The 14130-nt window shown below is 44.8% G+C and overlaps 1 long non-coding RNA gene across 1 annotated transcript; it reads left to right on the forward strand.

The window, feature by feature from the left end:
- Positions 1-8132: 8132 nt before the first annotated feature.
- LOC122369286 lies at positions 8133-11823 on the forward strand. The gene is made up of 2 exons (XR_006254389.1): positions 8133-8328; positions 10438-11823. It is a non-coding gene; the product is annotated as an uncharacterized LOC122369286 (long non-coding RNA).
- The last annotated feature ends 2307 nt before the right edge of the window (positions 11824-14130 follow it).

Here is a 14130-nt window from a genome sequence, read left to right on the forward strand (position 1 = left end):
CTTCTAAATATGTTCTTGCAGTATCGCTGAAAGGTTTTGAGCTGTTCTTGATTGCGGCTGGGGCTGACTTTGGAATAACTTGTTCTGCTAAGCAATCTTTTAAGAATCTTAGACGGTTAAAGCTACTTGAGATCTTTTTAAGTACGTTAAATTCTTTCAGTTCTTCTTGTTGGTTATTATTTACATCAATTGACAAATGTTGAGTATCCATGACAGATTGGATAATGATGTAAATAATAAACCAATTAATACAAATCAAATATATTCAAAATACACAAAGCTTTCGGCTTAAACAGCCTTGATCACTGTGAGTTGTGACAATGTATAATCGGTACAACACAAATATTCGCAGTAACCGTCTAAGAATTCTTGAAAATAATGAATCGCGTGTTTCTTGTTTTACTAGCCAACTGCCGATTTTGCTGCCATCGATGACCAAGTAATGAATCCATTTCTACTGTTGAATGTGTCCCGTGTGATAATATGAGCCGCTTCCAGGATCTTTCTCGTTGATTTCTTCATGTTCTTTTCTAATATTTTCGTATTTTCCCAATCAGGTAAGTGGTTGCATTGTTCTATGTGTAGCACTATCGCGTTTGAAGTACGATGGAATTTTACGTCGCTTTTATGCTCTTTTAAACGAACATTAACCCCCCTTCCCGTTTCTCCAACATAAGTTCTTTGGCACCCCTTGCACGGTATTTCATAACTACACTTTTGGCATCATTTATGTCTTCTCTACTTTCTTTATGTTTGACTATTTCTTGAATTTTCTTTCCCGTCACAGTGGCTACTTGTATGTCTGACTTTTCGAGTGTTCTTGATATGATGTCGATGTTCTTCGAGTTTGGCACTGAAATCCACCTTCGTTTTTTGTTCGCTTTTCGTTTTCTTGCAGTGTTCGTGTCATCATCTTGTGGTTGGTTCGCATGTCGTTCGTGTCTTCTGTTAACTTCATCGCTTTGCTGTTCGTTCGTTTCTTGCTCGTGTCTCTTGTTTTGCTCCTTTCTTCGATTTTTGATTTTTTCCGCCTTTTCTTTTTGTTTAATTAAAAATCCTCTTGGGTATTTCAGTTTTTCGAACGAGGCGTATATGTGATTGAACTCATCTTGAACAAATTCTTTGCTACAGATTCTTAAAGCTCTTAAAAAGAACCCAATCACGATTCCACTTTTTGTTCGTTGGCTGTGTGCTGAGTAAAAATGTACATAATCCTCTTTGTTCGTCGGTTTCCTGTAGACTTTGAATTTGAAACCTGTCGTCGACTTTATGATGCATGTGTCTAAAAACGCTATCTTTTCTTCTTTCTCTTCTTCTAGTGTGAATTGTATTTTTGGATGAACATCATTCAGTTTGTTCAGGGTTTCAGTCAAATCTTTTTCTTTCGGAACGATAACCAGTACGTCGTCTACATATCTGAGCCAAATTGAGTCGTCACCAATGATTCTAAGAAAATCTACTTGTATGTCTGACTCGAAAAGTCAGACATACAAGTAGCCACTGTGACGGGAAAGAAAATTCAAGAAATAGTCAAACATAAAGAAAGTAGAGAAGACATAAATGATGCCAAAAGTGTAGTTTATGAAATACCGTGCAAGGGGTGCCAAAGAACTTATGTTGGAGAAACGGGAAGGGGGGTTAATGTTCGTTTAAAAGAGCATAAAAGCGACGTAAAATTCCATCGTACTTCAAACGCGATAGTGCTACACATAGAACAATGCAACCACTTACCTGATTGGGAAAATACGAAAATATTAGAAAAGAACATGAAGAAATCAACGAGAAAGATCCTGGAAGCGGCTCATATTATCACACGGGACACATTCAACAGTAGAAATGGATTCATTACTTGGTCATCGATGGCAGCAAAATCGGCAGTTGGCTAGTAAAACAAGAAACACGCGATTCATTATTTTCAAGAACTCTTAGACGGTTACTGCGAATATTTGTGTTGTACCGATTATACATTGTCACAACTCACAGTGATCAAGGCTGTTTAAGCCGAAAGCTTTGTGTATTTTGAATATATTTGATTTGTATTAATTGGTTTATTATTTACATCATTATCCAATCTGTCATGGATACTCAACATTTGTCAATTGATGTAAATAATAACCAACAAGAAGAACTGAAAGAATTTAACGTACTTAAAAAGATCTCAAGTAGCTTTAACCGTCTAAGATTCTTAAAAGATTGCTTAGCAGAACAAGTTATTCCAAAGTCAGCCCCAGCCGCAATCAAGAACAGCTCAAAACCTTTCAGCGATACTGCAAGAACATATTTAGAAGAAGCATGCACTGAAATCAAGGATAATATTTATGTTCTGAACGAACAAAGAAGCGGGATACGACTAACGAAGTCACACGAACTGAAGTTAAAAGGAATAAGCAACGAACAGCAAAAACGCCTAAAACGAAAACTGAACGACCTCTGCAAGAAAAGCAAATGGAAAGACGCCGGGAACATCGACATAGTGCGAAATTTTTCTTCACGACAACTCACAAACGATGAAAAAGAAGCTCTTGCGCTAGGACTCAAGTTTGACTCCGGCAAGGATAGGTACACGTTAGCAGAACACATAGAACGAAACTACAAATTCAATGAAAGTGATGCCGATAAAGGTTTTATTCAAGGCGTGTTAACCTGCTGCAAAGCATTAGCGGACAGTGAGCCAAGTAGCCTACCAAGAAGGTACATAAGAGCCCTAAAACAATTAGCCGATGATGAAAGCATTGTCGTTACACAAGCAGACAAAGGTGGGGGAATAATTATCATGGATGCCAAAAAGTACGATGACAAAATGAAAGAAATGCTTCATGACGAAAACATTTACAAGAAGATGAAGCCGGGTCATGGAAAAACCGAAGGTGAAAGTTTCAACAAAAATGTCAGAAAAATTCTTAAAAGGTCAGAACAAGGAAAGAAGCTATACCATTTGATGGAAGAAGCGCCGACTCTCCCCAAGATGAAAGGCCTGCCAAAAGTTCACAAAGAAGGAATGCCTATGCGACCTATCACATCAGGAATCGGAAGTGCGCCTCACAAGCTGGCCAAAGTACTAGCAAAACCTCTTTCAAACTCTCTTGGATCCATCAGCGACACTCATATTAAGAACACATCGGAGATGATGGACAAAATCAAAGAAGTAAAGAACGTGTGTGACAAAAAGGTAGCTAGTTTTGATGTCAAGTCTCTATTTACAAACGTTCCGGTCGATGACGCCTTGAACGCCATACGAAAAGTGATTGAACCGATGAACGATAACGAACTACCTCTTCCGAAGAACGATTACTTAGAACTCATCGAATTATGCATGAAATTCAACTGTTTCTCATACAAAGGATGTGAATACGTTCAGCACAGCGGACTTGCAATGGGGTCACCATTAAGCCCTGTAGCTGCATGCCTTTTTATGGAAAATCTTGAAGAAGAGCATTTTCTTAGAATCATTGGTGACGACTCAATTTGGCTCAGATATGTAGACGACGTACTGGTTATCGTTCCGAAAGAAAAAGATTTGACTGAAACCCTGAACAAACTGAATGATGTTCATCCAAAAATACAATTCACACTAGAAGAAGAGAAAGAAGAAAAGATAGCGTTTTTAGACACATGCATCATAAAGTCGACGACAGGTTTCAAATTCAAAGTCTACAGGAAACCGACGAACAAAGAGGATTATGTACATTTTTACTCAGCACACAGCCAACGAACAAAAAGTGGAATCGTGATTGGGTTCTTTTTAAGAGCTTTAAGAATCTGTAGCAAAGAATTTGTTCAAGATGAGTTCAATCACATATACGCTTCGTTCGAAAAACTGAAATACCCAAGAGGATTTTTAATTAAACAAAAAGAAAAGGCGGGAAAAAATCAAAAATCGAAGAAAGGAGCAAAACAAGAGACACGAGCAAGAAACGAACGAACAGCAAAGCGATGAAGTTAACAGAAGACACGAACGACATGCGAACCAACCACAAGATGATGACACGAACACTGCAAGAAAACGAAAAGCGAACAAAAAACGAAGGTGGATTTCAGTGCCAAACTCGAAGAACATCGACATCATATCAAGAACACTCGAAAAGTCAGACATACAAGTAGCCACTGTGACGGGAAAGAAAATTCAAGAAATAGTCAAACATAAAGAAAGTAGAGAAGACATAAATGATGCCAAAAGTGTAGTTTATGAAATACCGTGCAAGGGGTGCCAAAGAACTTATGTTGGAGAAACGGGAAGGGGGGTTAATGTTCGTTTAAAAGAGCATAAAAGCGACGTAAAATTCCATCGTACTTCAAACGCGATAGTGCTACACATAGAACAATGCAACCACTTACCTGATTGGGAAAATACGAAAATATTAGAAAAGAACATGAAGAAATCAACGAGAAAGATCCTGGAAGCGGCTCATATTATCACACGGGACACATTCAACAGTAGAAATGGATTCATTACTTGGTCATCGATGGCAGCAAAATCGGCAGTTGGCTAGTAAAACAAGAAACACGCGATTCATTATTTTCAAGAATTCTTAGACGGTTACTGCGAATATTTGTGTTGTACCGATTATACATTGTCACAACTCACAGTGATCAAGGCTGTTTAAGCCGAAAGCTTTGTGTATTTTGAATATATTTGATTTGTATTAATTGGTTTATTATTTACATCATTATTTGGGGACTAAATGCATGCCGATCGGCGGCGAGTACCTCGCATTGGCGGATGGGCAAGTTTTAATTTGAATAAATAGTGGCGAGAGATTGTGTAGATTTTCGTTGAATGGCAACAGTTTGTGATACGAGTTTACAAATGCACCGCGTTTGCCGCAATGCGCCACAATTATCTCAGGGCGTCATTTTCGCCGCAACTCGCACAGTTTTGTCAAATATAGTCCGATATGGGTGTAATTTGGTGTCAAGATGCATGCTCAAACAACAGGTACAGATGCGCCGCATTTGCCGCAATGCGCCACATTTGCCACAAAGCGCCATTTCCGACAAAATCGAGTAAGGGCAATGGAATGGCACGAATTATTCTGTGACCTGACATGACCCAGCGGTGTTGGTAGGAGTAGGGGTAGGGGTAGTGGTAGGGTTAGTGGTAGGGGTAGTGTAGTGGTAAGGGTAGTGGTAGGGGTAGTGGTAGGGGTAGTGGTAGGGGTAGTGGTAGGGATAGTGGTAGGGGTAGTGGTATGGGTAGTAGTAGTGGTAGGGGTAGATGTAGTGGTAGGGGTAGGGGTAGTGGTAGGGGTAGTGGTAGGGGTAGTGGTAGGGGACAGGGGTAGGGGTAGGGGTAGTGGTAGGGTAGGGTAGGGGTAGTGGTAGGGGTAGTGGTAGGGGTAGGGGTAGTGGTGGAGACAAAAGCAGAACAGTGGCCCGGGCTGATCCCAGCGGACGAGAGGTGACCTATGTGACCTGGCCTGACCCAAAGTGACCGGGGCTGACCCCTTTGACCCGTCTTGACCCCGTATCACCCAAATTTCATCCAACAACGCCCTCAGAACAGTTCTTTTTTAAATTCTTTTCACATTTCCGTCCATATCTATGCTTCTAGACGACACATCGACATGAATCAAACACCATTCGAAAGCAAATTGGCTGGTGCCGTAATTTTTCCTACCACGCAGCAAAGCAAGTGGCGCAGCCGCTTGTACGTTTCTAATAGTGCAGCTCGCTTGTGCTTTGCTTTTCCCGTTCACTCCATTTGCACCACCTCGAAGAAAAGATGTGTCGAGCTCAATAATTGATCATACTGTGGAACACCGCGCGTTTTGCAACACCAAAAGGACTTCTTTTAGATGAACTCATCCGGAACTCACGCATTCTCTGCGATTTTTACGCTCTGGTTTAAGGCCGCCCCACACTGGACCTCGCATGCGGGTTGCGACTTTGCGAGTTTTGAGTTTGCCGGCATGATACTCTTTTATATCGGTCTAATCACTATATAGAGCGGTCTATATAGAGCGGTATAGAGAGGAACGGTCTAATCACTCTATAGAGTGATTAGACCGTTCCCTCATGGTAACTTCATGAATGCAGTGAAGCCGGTACACCTTCAGAAAATTACATGTAGTCGCAATACCAGCGTAACGAATCAAAATTCGACTCCAACGAAAAACCCGCAAACCTCGCAGAACTCGCAGACCTCGCAGCGAGGAAAATCGAAAGTTGACTCAAAATCAACTTTTCGAATGCGATGCAAGGTGGCTCGCAAGCTAAGAACATGCAGACTCGCTTGTTAGATGGTAGTGCGGGTCACTCAGCATAGATTGTATTATTTAATTTTGAAGAAACCCGAAAACTCAAAAACCCGCAACCCGCATGCGAGTTCCAGTGTGGGGCGGCCATTACGTCTTCCTTGACTAGAGGTATCAGGTATTGTTCCAGCGTAGAGGTCTATGTTCCAGCCAACTGCTTGACTCCTCGGATTCATCTGAGATGGTTACATATAAACATTAAACATGTCTTTCTTCTAGACGGATTTGTGCCTTCCCACTTTCCAAAGTATATGTAGGACGCATTTAGCATTGCTGTGCTTATTTAAAGGCTGAAATGTGTTCATTGCCAGAACACGGGAGAGCACGCGCCTCTATACGTGGAGAGAGAGAGAGAGAGAGAGAGAGAGAGAGAGAGAGAGAGAGAGAGAGAGAGAGAGAGAGAGAGGGAGGGAAAGAGAGAGGGAGAGAGAGGGGACAGAGAGGGGACAGAGAGAGGGGGCAGAGAGAGAGGGGGATGAAGAGAGAGAGAGGGAGAGACAGGGGAGAGAGGGGAGAGAGAGGGAGAGAGAGAGAGAGAGAGAGAGAGAGAGAGAGAGAGAGAGAGAGAGAGAGAGAGAGAGAGAGAGAGAGAGAGAGAGAGAGTGAGAGTGAGAGAGAGAGAGAGAGAGAGAGAGAGAGGGAGGTGAGTGCAGGTGAACACGTGAACAGGCGAGCTCAGATGAACGGCTCAATGCAGCTCAATACTCGTAAGGTACTTTGATCCTGTGCTGTCGGGATTTTCTCATCAACACTAAAGCTACGAACATAAACATGATAACTTCCAGTCTCATCTCATAGCTGCCACGGCAAAAATAGAAATGGTGTCATGCACGGTACATAGAATACTAGGTAACACCGGTTTGTCCGCTCAACACAGGGCCAATGGTCACCACTTTCTTCAGCTGACGTCTGTGACCTTGAGCTGACCTAGGATGATAAACAGCCGACAATTTAGGCTATTTGGAGCTCACTTGACAGCTGAAGAGCGTGATTTAAAATATAAATATTTGTCAGGCACTGACAAAAGATATTATTCACCAGTCATTTTTTAAGCACATTCTGTCATAAATTAGTTGACTCCCTCTGGTCTTCCACACGGCAGAAAATGCAAGTGCAAATTCTGCCGTCTTGAAGTGAGCCAAACGCTTATGATACACATGATCGTTTCTCTCAAATCACAACGGAAACTGCGAGAAAACAAGAGAGAGTCGGACTCTACAAATGAATGAATTTGGAAGAAAAATAGCTGTATTTTTTCCTGTGGAAATGTTGACTTTGAAAACATTGGCCATCAACTTTAAAATTGCCCCCAAATATGAAAATGTGTGAATTGACAAAACAGGCAATCTTGCTGTTTTTGCCCAAGTTTGTTCATGATTGAGAGAGATTCGATGCGAAAATGCACTGATATATACTTTTGAAAGCGAGGTCTCGATCAGTGTATTAATTTTGATTTTTAACTTAACGCTAGTCCCACTTTTCCCTCCAAGAAAATATATTTGTCAATTTTTCAATAATCATATTATGCGTCATTGCTTTAAAAATAAAGAGAGTCGGACCGTAATTCTTTCAAAATGACTGATCGTGCTCAATATCTATCGGAATATATCAACAGATTGGCCAGACTCATTGGCTAAATATGTTTAAATTGCATTTTTCTTACTTTCTGCAGAATTTCCTGCAAAATTTTACTGTAGTTTAAGCTGCGTTTCCTGCAGATTGTGTTCACAGACCAATGGGAGACAAGTATTTCTTCATCAACAGGTTTATTCGCCATCAATTGGTCTAGCTGGTGTTTTTCGTATGCGCAGCTTATGTCACAGCTGCGTAAGAACACGTTCGCTTTTAAGCATTATGGGTATTTATTTTCGGAATATCAAAGGTCAATGTTGATGTGTTTCATAAGATTTGTGGTGGCGGGATTATCGTCATTAACTAATTACTTGATATCATATTTTAATGGGGAGTGGTGTAATTCCCGCACGACTGTTGACTTTCATTGTAATTGCCTGAGCTGGTTCCTGGGCCGCCTCAGATAGCAGGATGGTGTGTCAAGTATCAACTTGACAGGAAGGTGGGTACCCAGACACTGAAATTTCTGTGTAATTTGCGCCAAAAATTAGGTACCTATTTGTGCAAAAATTAAACCCTTTTTATATAAAGCACATGTGCACATCTACCGATCAAGGCTATATCAAGGCTATGGCGTCTGCCGCCATGCGCCGAATTCGGCGCATGCGAAGTTACCTACGCCGGACATGCGCTGAAATTTTCGGTGCAATCCTGCCACTATGCCGGACATATAAGGCATAACGTGTATTATTTCCAGTCTGGTACAAAACAAAAAACAAACCTTACCTAACCCCATGTTGCATGTTCATATGAACTGTAGATCAGATATTTTTTTGAAAAAATACCCATCTTTCATCCTTTCAGCATACCTACAATCTACTAAACAGCCTTGGTATCAACCTAGCATTCATACTTTATCTGCACATACATATTGATATATGTGGTATGTTTTGTTCAGTAGGTTATATGTAGTAGGTCAGCCGTCAGGTGCCTACATGCTATCATTTGTCATGCTTTAACCCTCGCCGGACCTATTGGTTTTCTACATACGCGCCGGCCGAGGGGGGGGGCGGGTACGACCCCCCCCCCTCGCCGTTTCGCCCCTGGTGGAGCTAGCGCGTCGCGGAAAAAACGAGCGTGTGCGCCGTTACGAGACGCAGAGATTGGTACCCGATTTTAAGGTCCTAGGTCAACCGGTGACCTCTGAGGTCAGGTCAAGTGCCCCAAGGTACGGTTCAGTTTTTGGTGAATAACTTCGCACAAAACGGCCGCAGAGCGCCGATTTTGGCAGCATCGTGTTCGTCTCGCTCAGGCGCGTCGAATGATATACTTTTTGTCCGGGTCAGGTCAACTTGGGGTGTTGACCTCAGGTCAAGGTCAGGTCAGCACCCCCAGGTCACGAAGTTGGTCGAAAGAGGTCATGTCGCATATCATTCGATTCGGCAGGTCTTCCTGAGTCCATTGGTGGCTTTCCCGACTCGCTAGCTCAATTTGATCAAGAGTTATTGACGAAAAACTAATATGACCTTGATGACGTCATAAATGACGTCACGCAAGGTCAACATTGCAAAAGTGACGCATCTAACCTTGCAAGGAGTGCATCAAATCACGATTCTGTGTGCTTGAGATAGTTGGAGATCGTTCCCGGCGTCAGAATAGCAGTTTTCATTTTTCCCCATTGACTTATAATGGTGAGGTCACGAAAATGACCTGACCTCATATGACCTTTAGGAAAAATCCGAGATATACAAGTTGTAGGACTCATAATGGATACTAGATCCTGCAAGTTTCATTTCCCTGTGACATCTCCTCTGGCAGTGAGGGCGTTGCGAAGTTGCGACATCTGAAGACCGTGCAGAGGTTCACTTATGACGTCATAGGTCAGTGACCTGACCTGACCCAAAAATGCGGTTGGTGTCAAAAGATCCGGCTTGGATCAAAGGTCAGGTATGCCAAGTTTCAGCTCTCTATCGCCAGCGTGTTCGGAGCTATCGCGAAAAAACCCTATGGGGGGGCGGCACCCGCCCCCCCCCCCTCGGCCGGCGAGGGTTAATTTCAGATGGTGTCTTGTGGGCTTTATAGTGGGCTTTGTGGCCCTCGTGCAAGGGTTAAGTGTTGATGCACATAATGCAATGTGTTTTTTCCATGGGCGCAGGAACCTCACGTAAAGTTTGGGGGGGGGGGCAGAGAACTTCAATGTCACTTTGTGGGAACCGTAATACCCCTATGAACAAATTCTTTGCAGTTTCGTGCTCATCTCACCTTGCCGAACCATTTCTTGCTCTTAGTTTTGAATTTAAATGAAAAATAAATATTTTACTTTAAAAATTAGCATAGCTGAAAAGTGGGGGCATGTCCCCCCCCTCCGCTCCTACGCCTATGGTTTTTCTTAATAGTACAAATCATCCACATTCATATGTGAAGGGTAGGTAGCTACCTACAGAACCAAATCAATGCCTCAATTGCTCATTGTTTTCTTACAATAAGTCCCTCCTCTGCCAATCGCACTAAAGTATCTACTGTCACAATGCAGTGTGCGTCATGATTTATCAACTCTATACTTACAATATATTTCCATTTGTCAATCACATATTGTTTTTTTTTTTTACAGGCTTTCCGGTTATGACTGAGGCCGGCATCTCACCTGTCCTGGCTACGCCAAATCACTGCGGATGCCGGATGCCGAGGACCGGAGAGCCAACCGCTTTGAGGCGTGAGCTCTGTGGCGTGGCTCGAGTGACGGCTACGGCGCCGTCGACCTGGTTGAATAGCTGGGGCCTGGACGAGGGTGCCCTTAGTACGGTGGCCAATCGGTTACGTCCGAGGGGCGCTCGAACACGCTGCCGTCGCGTGGCTGCCGGCGGCCGCCCCCTCGCACGTGAATCTTCTGGAGCGAGGACTGCGAGAGGCGGCCGCATCATCACCTGTGTCCGCGCTCAACACCGTGCCACGCACTAATGGCGGAAGCCCGACTTTCTCCGATGGAGGAGAGAAGCTGGACGCTGGCTGCCAGGCTGCTGGGGAGGGCGCTGGCTCTGCCATCAGGGGACCCCCTGCGCGCGACCGCCAAGGCCTCGGCACCGGCGCGCCTGTCTTCGGTCCGAGGCTGGAGATTGCGAGGCCGCCAGGCCTGGGCGAGAGCGAGAATCCCACCGTGTCAACAGACGGCTGGCGTCACCTTCCGGTTGGACGTGTGCCCGATCCGGGCTGGGGCCACGGCGGTGGAAAGGGAAAGCGTGGCTACGCTGCACCTCGCGTTCCTGCCCCTGTGTGCTGTCCGGCTTTGGACGGACGGATCTGCGGAGGGCGGAGTCTTCAGGTGCTGGGCGGGAGCCGTGCTGGTCTGGCTGTATTTGTATTTGTATTTGTATTTACATTTAAGAGCGATCCACATACAAAGTGCGTGGCGATTACTGCTCAGAATCCGTAACCGCGGCTGCTGATCTAATCATTCAAAACATTTGCACATTCACTCACGTCAAAACAAGGACAAGGCTGGACGAAGAGGCCGAGGAACTGCGGGCCCCGGCCGGAGAGCTGTGCTTTAGCTACCGCGCGGAGATGGTGGCGCTGGTGACCGGTCCGGAGACCCTACTCGGAAGAGACAGAGACCAGGACCTGCGTTCCGTACCTATCTGCTAACTGTGCGGTGGTGCTGGTGTAGTGCAGCATTTTTGGATGGATAGCTACATTTCACGATTAAATAGCTGTTACGTTTCAGTGCAGGTGGCGTGACGAACAATGTGGTAGTTATCTGTTGGCCACTTCTGCGGCCGCTGCTATTTCCTACTCGAAGGCGGGCGCGCTGTTTGGCTGGGCCGCCAGGATGTTCCCATTGTGTGTCGACGACAAAGCGAGTGTATTCGTGTTCTTTTAATGCACAGAGGTCTGTTGTATAGTTGAAGTTTTATTTTAAGTTGACGATTGCGAAGGGCAGATTCATCTTCTCTCTTTCATTTGTGTTGCCACTTTATCGTTCATGTTTGTTATAAGTGTCCATGCGGCTTGGTTGTCATCTTTATTCCTGATGTATTTTATTTTACGAACATGCTGGCGATCAATGCAATACACTTTTGGTTAATAATGCTGCTTTAGCTCTGATCCTTTGTGGTATGTCTTGACTGTACTACTGCGATAGCGATTTTTCCTCACCAAAATATGCAGGCAACCAATGTAAATGCTGCCAAAAGTTTGTCATTACGTGATGTATCTAAAAAAAACATCGAGTTCCTGAACGTGGTCGTGTACTACGTAACCGGAAACTCAATAGGACGCAGAATTCTGTGAAGCAAAACTACAGAAGTGAGGCTGGCCACGTCAAAATCAAGTGAGATATGTCTAGCCCTTCTTCAGCCGCCAAGGCTTCGATAGACTATCCCCGGGTTCGGTGTCTCTCGAACTACGAAGATTTAACGTCGTCCGGCCAATCCTGGTTAAGGTCAGCGGGGATTTAGCTGTGGTTATGGAACAGGATTGGCCGTCCGAGAGACTCCGAACCTGGGGTATGTTGCAGCACAGCTATGTCGACCGAGTGTCGTCGCAAGCTGCACCACTAGACGAGAACAAATAAAACCGTCCCGTCCTAGGCTGACTAGGCTTAGCTAGGTGGCAGCACAGTCGCGCCGGCAGGGGGCAGTGCCACAACCAGCCGACTGATATTTTCGTGTGACGTCAGAACCGGTGCCTCCCTGGTGTCATGTTACTGGTTATGATGTTCAACCCTGAGCTAACGGGTGGGTCGACTTTTATCTCGTGGGACAGTCCCTCTAACCACTGCACTGTCCCACTCGGACCATTTCACCGTGCTCTTTCCACACCGCTTCACGGTAATTTACAATTTGCATGTGTGTGTGTGTGTGGGGGGGGGGGGTGGTCGGATGGACCCCATGGTTTTTCGCAAATAACTCGCGTAAAAAGCAGCCGATCGCGACGAAACTTTCAGTACCCTCACATTGATCAATTTTACACCTACCCTGTAAATTTCATGACCCTGACCCAAATGACCTTTGACCTGTGACCTCTTTTCCGAGACCATGTTTGGCCGGAATCGCGATTCTACGCATGTCGGCTCGCATTAGCGGCGCGTTTGCAAGCTTTTCGTGGTTTCAAACGTTCAAACATGTGATTTGATGTTGCTTCCATGCATAAGGGTGGGTGTCAAGGTCACCTGAAGGTCAGGTCAGGTCATTGACCTTTGGTGACCTCGGGTGACCTCGGTTCACTTTTTCGAGCTGTACATGTTTCTAGGCTAGTTTTTAGAGCTGAATTCGAATTTAGCAACCATTTGAACATTTACGAAGTAGTTTTGGTGCCTTCGTAACATGTTACGAAGCTGTCAGAGGCGGTTGACACGTACTACGAATACCCGTCATGACGCCTACTGGTTGACCTGACCTGACCTGACCCGACCTGGTCTAAATGCTTCAAGACATCATCTGTGATCAAAACTAACACGATATTCGTGATCAGCACCCCGAAAACCACACTTTACGACATTCTAACAGGTCCCGATTTTCCCGACTTTCGGTCATTGACCTGACCTGGAATGTCAACCATACCAATGACCTAGGACCTTAAAATTGGGTATCATCGGCTTCCTCTCTTCACGGGCAACACGCTCGTTTTTCCGCGAAGCTCTAGCTCGATCAGGGGCCAAACGGCAAGGGGGGAGGGTCCAACCCCCCCCCCCCCTACACATTAGAAGCTGCAGCAAACGCCGCACACATGCGAGGGTTACCAATTACCATCCCACCACTAGACTGCTACACTTTTCCTCCCGTCAAATTCCATCTGTACGACCCGTTACCCCCCCCCCCCCCTCCCCCCACCCCTGCACCCACACACTGCTGGCCGCTGAAACCCGAGTCAGCCAGCAGACCACACAGTGACAATGCATCACAGCTTGGGCAAATAACGGAGGGAATAGTCTACCACTAACATATTGGAAGAAAAGCTCAGTACACTTTACCCTCCCTATTAACTTACTTAATATTCCCATATGGATGCAAAACGAGGGCACTGGATGCCATTGATAACTCATAATTTCGGTGAAATTAAAATTTGAAATGTGCATGCCCGAACAGTGAGGTCATTGCTATTCATTTAGCCCTGCTCAACTACCGATATAATTTGATAATATGTATATGTTATGCAAGCTACAAAGTTTTGCAACATCCGTCCTTTCTATTCTTAACACCAACAGATCCTCCTCTTTGATCATGTTTCTCTGTTCTGGTTGACAGTCAGCCCACCCACGCATCCGGCAAAAGTAAACTTGCAATAGAAATGAGCGACTTTTACATAA

This window comes from Amphibalanus amphitrite, unplaced genomic scaffold (genome assembly GCF_019059575.1).
Source record: "Amphibalanus amphitrite isolate SeventyFive unplaced genomic scaffold, NRLGWU_Aamphi_draft 000033F_arrow, whole genome shotgun sequence".
Classification (NCBI taxonomy): Eukaryota; Metazoa; Arthropoda; class Thecostraca; order Balanomorpha; family Balanidae; genus Amphibalanus; species Amphibalanus amphitrite.